We start from the raw sequence: 12,314 nt of genomic DNA, 5'->3' as shown, positions 1-12,314 counted from the left end.
CACAGGAGCTGCTGAAGTATGTGACATCTCTGTCCCTGTCGCTTGTGCCTGGCCATCCTTCCAAAACCAGGATCTCAGGGAATGAAGGGGATGTGCACTCAGATCCCATCACAAACTGCAGCTGGGACATGGCAGCTGGATCTAAAGCCTCAGAAGTGTTCCTGTGCCCCACAGTTTTCACAGAAGCCAGGTTACTCGTGTCCTGCTGTTGGTAGAGATAGAGAATATGGTCACTATACTTTTTGTAATGACCTGATGCTTGCCTGAGGACTCTTGCCATATCACTCCCAGTGGTCTTCCTCAAGAATGCCAAGCTTTGCATACTATTTTGTGTGAATTTCATCTTTCTGATTTCAGGGTATTTCTGCAGTCAGTGCAGATCATACAACATCCTAATCCCATCTTCCCAAGCACTCCTCCTGGTTTGCTGACATAGACCAGTTTTATAAAGGCACCCTTTACTCCATCATCCCCATAATCATGGAATCAGAGAATCACAGAATGGTTCGGGTTGGAAGGACCTTAAAGACCACCTAGTTCAAACCCCCCTGCCATGGGCAGGGTCACCTTCCACCAGACCAGGTTGCTCAAAGCCCCATCCAGCCTGGCCTTGCCAGGGAGGGGGCAGCCACAGCTTCTCTGGGCAACCTGTGCCAGTGTCTCACCACCCTTGTCATAAAGAATTTCTTCCTTATACCTAATCTGAATCTACCTTCCTTTAGTTTAAAACAATTACCCCTTGTTCTGTCAATGACCACATTGAACGATACCTAATCAGAGCAGACCCATGTTAGGCTTCTCTTCACATGTCCTCCAAGTTGGGAAGTTAATTGTTGGTAACTACTTATGAGCCCTGTTTGGTTTGAGCGTGCAGAGCAGTGAGCTAGTAGTGTCCTCTCCGCATTGAGTGTAAAACATTGGCTGCATTCAGTCTGACCTGGCAGTGGGACAGAGCTTCCAAAGAAAATTTTGTCTGTATAAATGCCTGAAAGTGGATAGCCTGATGGAGACAAGGACCCTTTTCAGTAACTTTGCTGAGCAAACATCTGTAGCTGAGCTCTTGGCTTGTCAGACACCAAGGAACCCACACAAGTGAGAGCTCTTATGAACCCTCCAGATGAAAGCAGAGCTGGAGTCAAGCATTATTGCCTACAGTGCTGGAGTCAGTCACAAGGCACGTTTGTAGGCAGGCAGGATTTGGGAGGCCCAGGGCTAGGTGCAGCTCCTGAGGCAGCTACAAATCTGCCTTACCAACACTTTGCCTCCTTTGCTGGGGAGAGCCCCAGCTCAGGCAGGGTCAAAAGCGTCACATGATCAAAAAGAAGAGGAAGTGGTGAGTCTTACCCTGCAGCAAGGCAATGATGCTGATGGCTCTGTTGGCCAGTGCGTGTGGGCTGCTGGGTGGCCGCTATTGTAAACAATAGCAGAATCCTAAATGAAGCAAACCCAGCTCCATAGCTGTGTCTCTCTGCTCCCAAGGCATCCACACAATGCCCAAGTGAAGGAGTAAGAAACGTTTTACAGCCCAGGCTGTGTCCTGTGCCACTGACAAAGGCTAACGGGCTGATGTACCCCTTCAGACACAAGGTGTGGCCTCTGTCCAGCTCAGCATGTTCTTGCCCACCGCAGTCCAGCTGACGCGTTCGCCATTGATGCTGAGGCACCATGTCACGCCAGTGGGACCAGCTGCAGCCAAGGCCCCCCCAGGCTGCATTGCCACGGCAATCTGTGCTCCAGCCTCATCTCTCTTGATCACCCGGCACACAGCAGGTCTCACCATCTTCTTCTCATGTCTCTCATCCCTCCTGCCCAGTTCTCCATGGTGTAGTAAGCCCCTGTGATCCCAGATCAACTGTCCACAGTAGCTCCTGTCACACAAGCCTCGTTTTTACAGGGACCATCCATCCTTGCTTTTGTTGGACTGCTGTGCCACAGTGTGCTTGGCAGCTGCAGTGAGAGCTGTGCCGGGACTGCTCAGCCACCACCACAATTACATCTGATCGTTTGTATTAAACAGTGGGACTGCGGAGCCAGCACCAGAGGCCAAACTCAAGTGGTTTTAATAATTGGAAGTTTTGTGCTTAGAGGTTGCTGTGAGGGTAAAAAAATAATAATGGAGTTGCTGACATTTTGCCGGTGTTGCAGAGTATTACCTCTCAGGGGAAATGGGAAAGAAGGAAAGCTGCACTCAGCCCCTAGCTGCTGAGTTAATTGGTCAGGACCACAGTAGTTTGTCTTGCCCCATACCAGTCACTGATCATCTGGTCCTAAAATCTGCCTGCCTCTGAGTGCTGTCTCTGCTATGTCCACTGTGCACAGCTGTTTTGAAACACAACATGGATGAGAAAACAGGTGATGGAGAGGCAAAGTTGAAACTGCATAGTCAGAAAACCGCCTTTCCTTTTCCTAGGGTGAGGAGGTAGGAGGGGAGGGTGAGGGGGTTGCATTCCCCCTCCCAATCCTCAGCATCCCTGGGTGCAAGGAGCACTGCCAGACCCTCGACAGGGGAGCAGCTGCGAGAGTGCAACTCAGTCCCATGTTCAACTGTGCAATTATTTGCAATTAGCTGTCTGTAAATCCAGCAGCTGGAGTATGATGGGAGTTACCTGATCCAGTTCCTGAGCAGTTCCCAAACTATGTAGAAGAGCACTGCTTGTCACTAAATCAGGATGCCACAAGGATGACAGTGAGAACCTCAGAGCGGCCACACCAAGCCAGCCCAGAACCCTGTCCCCAGCAGATAGCTGAAGAAAGAAGGAGGCTATTTAGCCTTGTTAAGGTTGTGTTGATGTTCATCTCCGATAAAGAAAATCAACAGAAGTGGTTCAAGGAAAAGCAGAAGGACCAAACAAGCATACTGACATGTTTCCAAAAAAAAATCTGTTCCATCACGCAGTAATCTATGGCTCAGGGGCCTCTGGGGCTTTTGCACCTAAGACACCTCAGTGGATTTCATCTCCTTGAGGATGTCCAAAACATACGCGAAACCGCGCACATTTACCTTACATCCATAATGTCCTCTCACAGGGAGCATCACAGATTTAAACACTGTGCAACTGTATAAATTCCACACAGTAGAAAAATAAACCTCATTTTGTTTTTCTTGAAATTACAGCTTGCTGGTTTTGTGTGAGTCACCTTAGCTCTTGTATTAAAAAGGCTGATGAGTGGATCCTTCTTCGTCTTCCCAATGTCGTTTGTAATTTATAACCTACTAGCATATCCTCCTGTCTGATTTTTGGGCTAAGGAGTTCTCTCTACCTGTTTTTATCATGCACGGAAGCCTTTCTGTACCTTTGATCACCTTTGTCAGCTTTCTCCGTATCTTTCTGGCCATAAAACAATATCTCCTGTCACCAGTCTATAATGCTGTGTAAATGCTAAGTGAGGCCAATGTGTACCATTCATTAAGCCCAAGGGAGATCTTTGGAAGCATATGAACCCCACAACACTGAGGTTCACATGGAGCAGGTCCCTATGCATGGAGGAGTGGATTCAGAGCAGATGGGCCATGGTGGAGACCAGAGCGAAAGGAAGGAAAATCTGCAGGACCAGAGAGTGAGTAAATTCTCATCCCTACAGGGACACAGCATCCTGCCGCAGCCTGAAATAACCAATAAGGAATGTGAAATTCTCTGTCCTGAATGCCAGAGAACACCTGCAGAATCCCCATAGGGAGATGTTTTAAACACAGGAGGAGTTAGACATGTCCTTAGAGTGACAAACCACATTTCTAGGCCTCCCCTGAACTAGGCACTGGAGGTCAAACCAAGTCAAAGGACTAAGCAATCTCCAGGTGTGTGCAGCGAAATGCAAAGAGCCTGTGCTGGCAGTTACAGGCGAGTGCAATAATTAAGTGCCTGCCAGAAGGGCCTAGGTTATACCAGGAAAAGTGTCCAGGTGGATGAAGTGGAATCTGGTTTCACTGTTCATATGATGTGACAGCCTGGATCCTAACATGGGTCTCTCCTAGATTCTTGGCACAGTCCTTGAAGCAATGACTTTCTCCTTTAATGACTGTCATTGAAACATATAACATAAAAGCTGACACTCTTTTATACCCAATTCACAGCCCTTTTTTATGTCCTAGGGCTAGAAAAGGCATCTGCTCTTCAGGGTGTCTTTGCAGACCCCATGTGCTGGTGACACCATCATTAATGAACCTCAGACTGAGCCATCACAGCGCCTTCCTCTACCTGATTTTGACTGCCCAGCTCTGTGGCTAGCACATGCCTTGAGGATGGCAGAGATGTGAGTCCAGTCCCTGCCCAAACACATTTCAATCCACATCTCCATCTTGCCAGGAGAGGTCTGTATTGCCCACTGTGCAGCTCAGTGCATGTAAGAAGGAAAAAGACTGCAAAACCCAGTTCTAGGTCATCTGAGCACTCAAAGAGGAAAAGAGCTTTCTTAGGGAATGATTTTTCTGCCTTATTGCAGATGTCTGTGCTATGGGCAGAGCCCAGTTGTACGTGGGGTGGGAGTGCTTCTCTTCACACACTGCAGGAGAAGCCCCAAGGGCCCTGGCTCAGAGGTGGACCCTCACTGGCCAGGCAAGCCCTTCCCCACAGCCCCAGTGGGCTGACATTAAGGAAGGCAGAGGAAAAGCTCACCATTGTAGATGCCTGGTAGGAGTCAGACAGGCCAGGGACACCGTTTCTGGTGCCTTGGCCACCAGCCTTGCTCCCTGCTGGCACCTCAGTGTGCTGTATTCTCCTTGGCCACTTCCCTTACTGTGATATGGAGATCAGCTAAACTGAAAACTGTGTGGTAGACTTTATGCTATGGATATTGAGGCTCGATGACAAAAGTGTGGGCACTGTTGCCTTGAAAAAGTGTTGCTAAGAAGCAAATGAAGAAGCTGAAAAATGTCAAATACAGGCAACAAGGGAAAAGACAAGTACTGCTATGGAAGGAGGAAAAAAGCTGTGCTCATAACTCCCTATAATCAAATACTGCAAGGTTTAAAACCTTGCTTTCAGGAAGATCCCAAAGCCTTTTTTATTTGAAGGCACAGCAGCCAGGTGCTATCATCAATAAATATTTTAATGGCAAAGTAGAAATCAACAAGTAACTGAAAGGACCAATTCATTAGTGTCTTCAGCTTCTTCTCAGGGATTTTTCTGGAAGGCTAGGGGAGAGATGTGGGATGGGTGAACATGGGACAGAGTCTGCCTGAGGCAGCATTATGTTTTTTCCCATGTTATTCTTCGATAATATGAAGAGGTTAGTGAATGGCGTTTGAAACTCCTGTTTGAGCCTCAGCAAAGGAAAGAATGGAGTCCAGAACATTTTAACCTTTCATAATAAACACTCCAAAGGTGCTCCGAGCTGCATGCAATGACTTCTACAAAAGCTATGAACGCTTATAGTGCTGTACATAGTGTACCATGTAAACACCAGCTAATTAATCTAAGTAATATCATAAAGCAAATTAAACTATTTATCTTCTCTGAGATAAGCCAGTAAGCAGAGTTTAAAAAAAAAAAAAACAACAAAACAGCTGCCTAACTGAATGCTCATTTAACTGGGAAAACTGTTACAGTGTTTAATTTATTTCTCCAAAACAAAGAAATTTCCTGATATTTCTGCTACAGATGAGTGCAGAATAAACAGAAGGGCTGCATTACATTCATTTGGAGGGCTTGTTTTTTCCCTCCAGTGTTACACCAACATCAGCCTGTTGTTTTTGGAAGCATTGCTTTTTGTCAACTCATGTAAGCACTTGGGAAGCCAGAGTCCTAATTCTAGTGATTGTTTCTTCAGCTGTTGTCTTCCTCTTTCGTATGCATTCAAGAGAAGACTTAAACAATATACACAAAAATATTCTGATACTGAAATTGGGTTCAGCTGCCTTTCTGTTCCCCCCACCGGGGCTTTGCCTAAGCTAAATGAAGTGGTCTTTCATGGGTTTGAATTCATCCAGCCTAGCAATCGTTGTCTAAGAGCTGGGCATTTATCACATTGCAGTCTTCTAGTCTCTCTCTGGAGCACATGAGCACAGAGCTGGCCATGTTAAGGGGAAGCCACAGCTCTCGCTGCCTCTGCAAACCCACACCTGGGTTTTGGTAGAGCCCTATGTAGCTGAATAAAGCCTTTGAGGATGTAGCCATATAAAGTAATGTAAATACTATATAACAACTAATCTTCATTGTAGAGGAGGAAGTAATGCAGCTTTATGAGCAGGAAGGTCAAGGAATGTTATCTGCTTTTACTCAGGAGTTTTGTGGTCTCCATTTACATTTTATCCATTTGTTTTTCTATTGACACTGGCTTGGGGTAGGGGAAACTCATGCAAAAATCCGATTGCCTGTCGAGATCCTGACAAAGGAAGGAAATGGTCATTGATTACAAGGGACCTGATTTGGCATTCCTCGCAGAGCTCCCTGCCCCACTGCAGGTCTTGCTGTCCCGTGGCTGGCTGCTTTAGGCACCTCAGCAGCGCAGAGCAGAGCCGCACGCTTGTCCAGGGCTGGCAGTGGGTGTCTGGTGTAGCCTGCAGACCGTCTGTTATGACTGTGCTTGGGCAATTTCAACTGCAAGCAGTCGTCAAAGTGGTTCTGATCATTCAGAAGAGAGCTCATCTTGAACAACAGCGTTGTCCCTGCAGGTCTGTTTGCTGACCCCTGCACCAAAGGGGAACCAAGGAGGGTCAGAAGGGGATTCTGTCTCTATCATGCTCCCATCATCTGCCCCCAGTGTTTCCCCTTCTTGAACTTTTTTTTTTAATATAACGGGTCATAGGGAGAGTGACAATAGGTACTTCTAATGTTTCAGATCCCATGATGAGTGTTATTCTTTCTAACAACAGAAAGATCTGTCCATCTACCAACGGAACACATTTACCTACCATTATAGACTCATTATATGAGTGTACATATACACACAGACACATGTCTTTATATACCAAAGAGTAACCAGCTTATGTAGTATAGTTGGATTTTTTTTTTAAGACCTCTTTTCCAAAAAGTTATGATAGCATGCTTTGTAAGATATGGGAAAAATTCCTGGACTTCATGATTCTAAAACATAACAAGCAGAAATTAAGAATAAGGAAAAAAATTTGCATGGGCTCTGCAAACAACTGGAAAGTTATTTCGCTTTGGAAATTAACAATTTAACAGTTCAACACTTGGTTTTAGGATATGCACTGACACATAACACAGCACTCAAGATTATATTGTATCAGTTCAGGCCAGATTTGCAGAGTCAACTCTCAGTCAGGGGGTCTGAAATTTAATAAAAATCCAGCTGTCTCCAATTTCAGATTTATGTCAGTGAACTGGAGACTGGAATCTGGTCTTGCATATTTGTTCCTTACAGAAGCTAGAGAAATGCTAACCTGATCCTTCGTGCTTGTTTCTGTTCTTGGTTTTAAATATAACAGTAGGGAGCTCTCTGCCAATGCAGAGAAAATCAGGAACACTGGGCCATGGTATAGGTTGAGCGAATAGCCCACCATGAGAGAGGCTTTGCCTCTGCAAAAGGTTTTCTGGGCTTGGGACAGATAAACTTTCCCATTGGTGTACGCACATGTGTACATGCACACGCAGAGCCGGCCAAAGCCTCAGGGACTTTTGCCACCATCCTGTTAATCATTATCGAAGCAGAGCTGTATTCTTTGAGATCTCTGACCTGTTTTGCAGCCCTGAAGGGTTTATTGCAGCCAGCGCAGCCTTGGCCGGTGTTTGGATTGCGTGCTGACAGCCAGCCAGCTGGCTGTGGTTCAGAGCTCAGCGATATGGAGAGTTGCAGGGCTGTCCGTTTGTACTTCTTGGCCTCTTGGGAACATGGAGCAACTCCTGCTTCCATCAGCCAAGGGGGAGCAGGCAGCCCGAGGGACACGAGGCGAGGAGGAAGCAGCCAGGTGAATTTTCCTTGGGTGATAATGAGGTCATGTAGACATTGTGGTTGCAAGAACATGGATTCAGGACTGAAGAGTGGTCAGGTGGAACGGAATGGTGCAAGGACAGCCTCTGTCTTCAGTGGACTGCTCTGAACACATGAAATCTAAGGCTCAAATCTCACGAGATTCACACACACAGAAAAGACTTCTCCTAGAGGTCTTTGTTTAATTGTTTCTTTTTTTTTTTTTTTTTTTTTTTTTTTTCAGGACTCTGGAGGCTTTTCCTGAAGCCTTTGGTGATTTGCTGAAGCCTCAAACTTCAGCAAGAAGGTCATTCAATCCTGAATTTATTCAAGAATTTAAGTACTGTCTTAAGTACTGTTCCTCTCTCCTAAATTGTAAATAATATTGAACAAGAGGAATCAGAACCATTTTGCAATCGTTTCAATTAGCCAGTATCTTGCTGGCTCCTGCATATCCTTTCTGGGTGGTGACTCTCAGGGTAGACACCTCCTTCAAATCCCATAAAAGTGAGACAGCAGATAATCTGTAAAGGAGTGAGGTTATGAGTTCAGACCCAGTAGCCTTGCTGGGTAAGGGGCCTGTGACTAAATGATCTTCCTTTCCAACCCAAACCATTCTGTGGTTCTATAAAAAGTGTGTGACCATGCAGTCACTCAGAGAAGCTCCTCTTTGGAACATGTTCCCAAGAGGACGTAAATAAAGAAAATGGTTCCTTCTTCTCATTACTGAAAACTCATGAAAATCATTTTCTGCACCAATTCTAAGGGAGTGCAACACCATGCTACATAGAAGGCATCTCCACAGGGTCAAAAGGAGGGAGCAGGGTTAGCTATCTCCAACACATGCCTGCCATCCTGAAGAGCGTGTTCCCTCTACTCTGACTAGCAACAAAACTGTTCAGGCTGAGAGATTTATTCTTTTACATTTATCAAGAAGGCATTAGGAAATGGAAGGATGTTTATTTCCCATCATCACTCCGGTAAAGTTTCAGCTGGTTTTGTCATATCTCCATACATCCAGCCACAGAGCTATGGGTAGACATGACTGTGACTAACAGACAGCAATCCTGGTATGAGCACCAGCCAGGCCTGTCAGCTAGACCAGGCAGACTTGCTTTCTGCTTGAGCTACTCCAACCCCTGTAGGAGCTTTCAGAGAGCACAGGGGGGGTGTAGGGCCTGATCCTGGCTGCTGAAGTTCCCACTTCAGTGGGGCCAGAGCTGATCAAAGGGGCTTGTCTGGTTCCAGGAGGTTAAGACCTTACAGAGAAGCGTGTGCTGCAATCAGGGTGCTATCTACTGCAATCTCTCTTTCTTCAAAAGATGGAAAGGTGTGACTTTTTCGTGAGACCATGCATGTGTGAAACAGCAGTACGATTTTGAGCCTCCCCTGCTGTCCCACTAGTTCGAATCCCTGTGCTCTGCAAAAATGACAATTCTGTGCAGGATGAAATCACTTGGAGCTAACTGGTACAAAGAAGGCTGTGCGCTACTGACAAAAGCCTTTTCATCAGTTACAGCCAGCTGTCTGGGTGCACGTTCCTGAAAATCTTTGAAATTTTTGGGGGGGCTGAATCATTTTGGTTGCATTTATCCATAATCATCTTCAGCATTACTCAGGAGTTTGTAGTAAGCAAATTTGACTCATCAGGGATAATGAACATAATTCACTTGTAGTTCCGCTTCATTTTACCAACTACATCACAGGCAGTCATCCTTAAGGTATAAAATACACGTGTTCAGTAAAGGCTTATTTTACTGCTGTCAGTAAGATATGAAGGCACCATATGCCCAGGAAAGAACAATTTAGGGAAATTAAGAGTTGTTTCATGAAAGCAAGAACAAAGCTCACTTCCAGCAGCTCTCTGCTCTGTGGCTTTTCTGATGCCTAAGAAAAGGCGGCGTGTGTCCAGTGGGAACACAAAGGGTATAAAACCTTCCCCAGGTGTTACTGGGGCCGTCTTTAGATCTTGAAGATGGAGCTTCTTGATGAGTGGAGAGAGGGTATTGACATGCACCAAGGGCAGTCAACGACCACGTACTTCTCTGTGGGTTGTCTTTTTGGTGTCTTCTTGAAGGCCAGAAACCCTCCTCTCAGAGGTGAAACGTTCAGTTCAACACCCGTGGGACAGAGAGATGAAGTCTTTGTGAAAAAAATCACTGTGGGGACTCTTTCCCAGTTCTGACTGGAGGAGAGGGCTGTTTTTTTCCAGTAACACCCAATCTCCTAATCTTCATCCTGTACAACAGCACAATGGAAGGGCCACTGTGTCCTCATTGAACTGGTCTAAACAGAGAGCTCTGTGTCCTTGGCAAATGTTTTCAAATTCTGCTTTTAAATGTCCTGAAAGCTTTGCAAACCCTGACTCACCTGGGCTAATGTTTGGTGGGATGACACACCACCCTGATTCCAGGCACCTTAACCATTTGCCCTTAGCTTTTCCCAGGATTTGGCACAGAGTCCCTCTTGACATGCAGCAAAGCAGAAGATGATCTACACCTCGCTGAACTTCTGAAGGTGTGGGGAAAGCAAGATCTGTACGGAGGCAATGATGCCACTGGTACCTTCCTCCATGGACTGCAACACTTAAATGAGGCACTTTTTGAGCAAGCAGCCTAAATACAGCCGATAGTGTAGAAAGGTAGGACAGAGGCAAGTAAGAGCATGAAGGATGTAAGGGCAGAAAGTAGGAGAAATGATACTAGAGACAAAGCCCTGCCAGGATAATGCAGGATTGCAAAGAGAAGAGAAGAGCAAGGTTGAGGAGTACAGAGGTGGAAAAGTCTGGAAGAGAGGGAAAGAAACAGAGGAAAGCATAAGGGTTAACTTTGGTAGCCATTTCCTTTGAACAGGAAGGTGGGAGAAGAGCTGAAAAGAACAGAGAAATGGAGAACAGGTAGCAGAGTCTCCGGTCCTCTGCTTTGTAGGACCCGTATAAACGCTTAGTCACACAGCACTTCCATTTTCCAAACCTGCCCAGTCACAGTGCAGAAAGCAGTCATGCCATCACTGCGCAGCCTCATGTAGGAAGCCTCTCACTCCTGGTGCAGGGTGCAGAGCTCTGGCAGGCGGCTCCGCAGACCCTGCACCACAGCCTCCGCACCACCCTTTCTGCTGTGGTCAGAAGACATGATGCAGGCATGTGCGGTCTAGAATTTGTACCTATTTAAATTAAGTTTTCCAGACATTTTGCTCTGCATGCAGCTATTTGTGCATGTCTCATCACTAAGGCACACAAGATTTTTCATGCAGATAATTTAACATGAAGTTGTGGTCCCACATCCTATAGCTCCCCAGTGGAAGTCCCTAGTTGAAGTCATGTTGTTTGGAGCGGGAGGTTTCCTATCCTCCTCGTTGTTTTAGTCGGTTGAAACCCTTCTTTCAAATCTAAGCGCAAGCCCTAGATCTGCAATTTCATGGCTTGCGGTCACCTTCAGAGCACTGAGGCTCACTGAAAGGCCACCCACGCAGGATGCTGGACACTGACTTTGCAGCAGTGTGCACAAAATGCCGTGATTGTTGCATTTTCTGTAAACTATCATACGATAGAGTAAGTGCATTGCCTGTATCCCTCTGAGTGTTGTTAGATCAGGTGCAAACATTTAAAAGACCTTTCTTTTTTCCTGTAGAATAATGTAACTTGATACAGGGACAGAGCAAGTTCACACAATTAAGACGTGCTACAAAGTGACAGTGTTTGATCAATCAACTGACTAATTGCATCTGACTGAAGCAAGTAGGGATTCTTCTGTCCTGAATGTGTCTGCAACAAAGCGAGGAAGAGAACTGGGTGGCCTAAATGGCCTGAGGCACAGGCTAGCCAGCTCAATCAGTCGCTTTACTCAGTCACCTTCACTGATGGGAAAATAGAGACGGTTCTCCGGTTCCTGGGGAACCTTTGTCCAAGATGTGGCATTCAAAGAAATACTTAGGATGAGAAGCGTTTTGTATTTCTTATGTATTTCTAAAAAGTAACTGTTATTTTATCACCTAATCAAGGTACATAGTAGTGTTTTATTACCAAATCTGAAAGTTATTACAGTAGTTTTGTGGTTATACACAAGGGTTGAATTAGTGCTTTATTACTATAAGCAACTGATAACACATACCTAATTAAGGTATCTTTGTATATCTCTCTTGTTTGGAATTGTTCTGACACCAAGTTCTTGCTAGCACTGAACAATTATTATTATCAGTGACTTCAGTAACCTGAAACTAGACTGAATTAACAGGTAGAGAAGATGTGATTGCACCACCAATCTTCTAAGTAGTTTGATTGGTAAATGAAGCAATAATATGAATTAGAACATCAAAGCTGCTTATCTCATGGAGATCACATGATTAAATAAATTTGTAGCTGTGAACATACCTTGTTATGGTAGGGTATAATTTGCATGTCTTAAATTATGTATAAGAAACAACTAAGCTTCTTTATGAAGTCAGAT

Source organism: Leptosomus discolor, chromosome 1 (genome assembly GCF_034619465.1).
Source record: "Leptosomus discolor isolate bLepDis1 chromosome 1, bLepDis1.hap2, whole genome shotgun sequence".
Lineage (NCBI taxonomy): Eukaryota > Metazoa > Chordata > Aves > Leptosomiformes > Leptosomidae > Leptosomus > Leptosomus discolor.
This window is presented reverse-complemented; position numbering follows the sequence as displayed.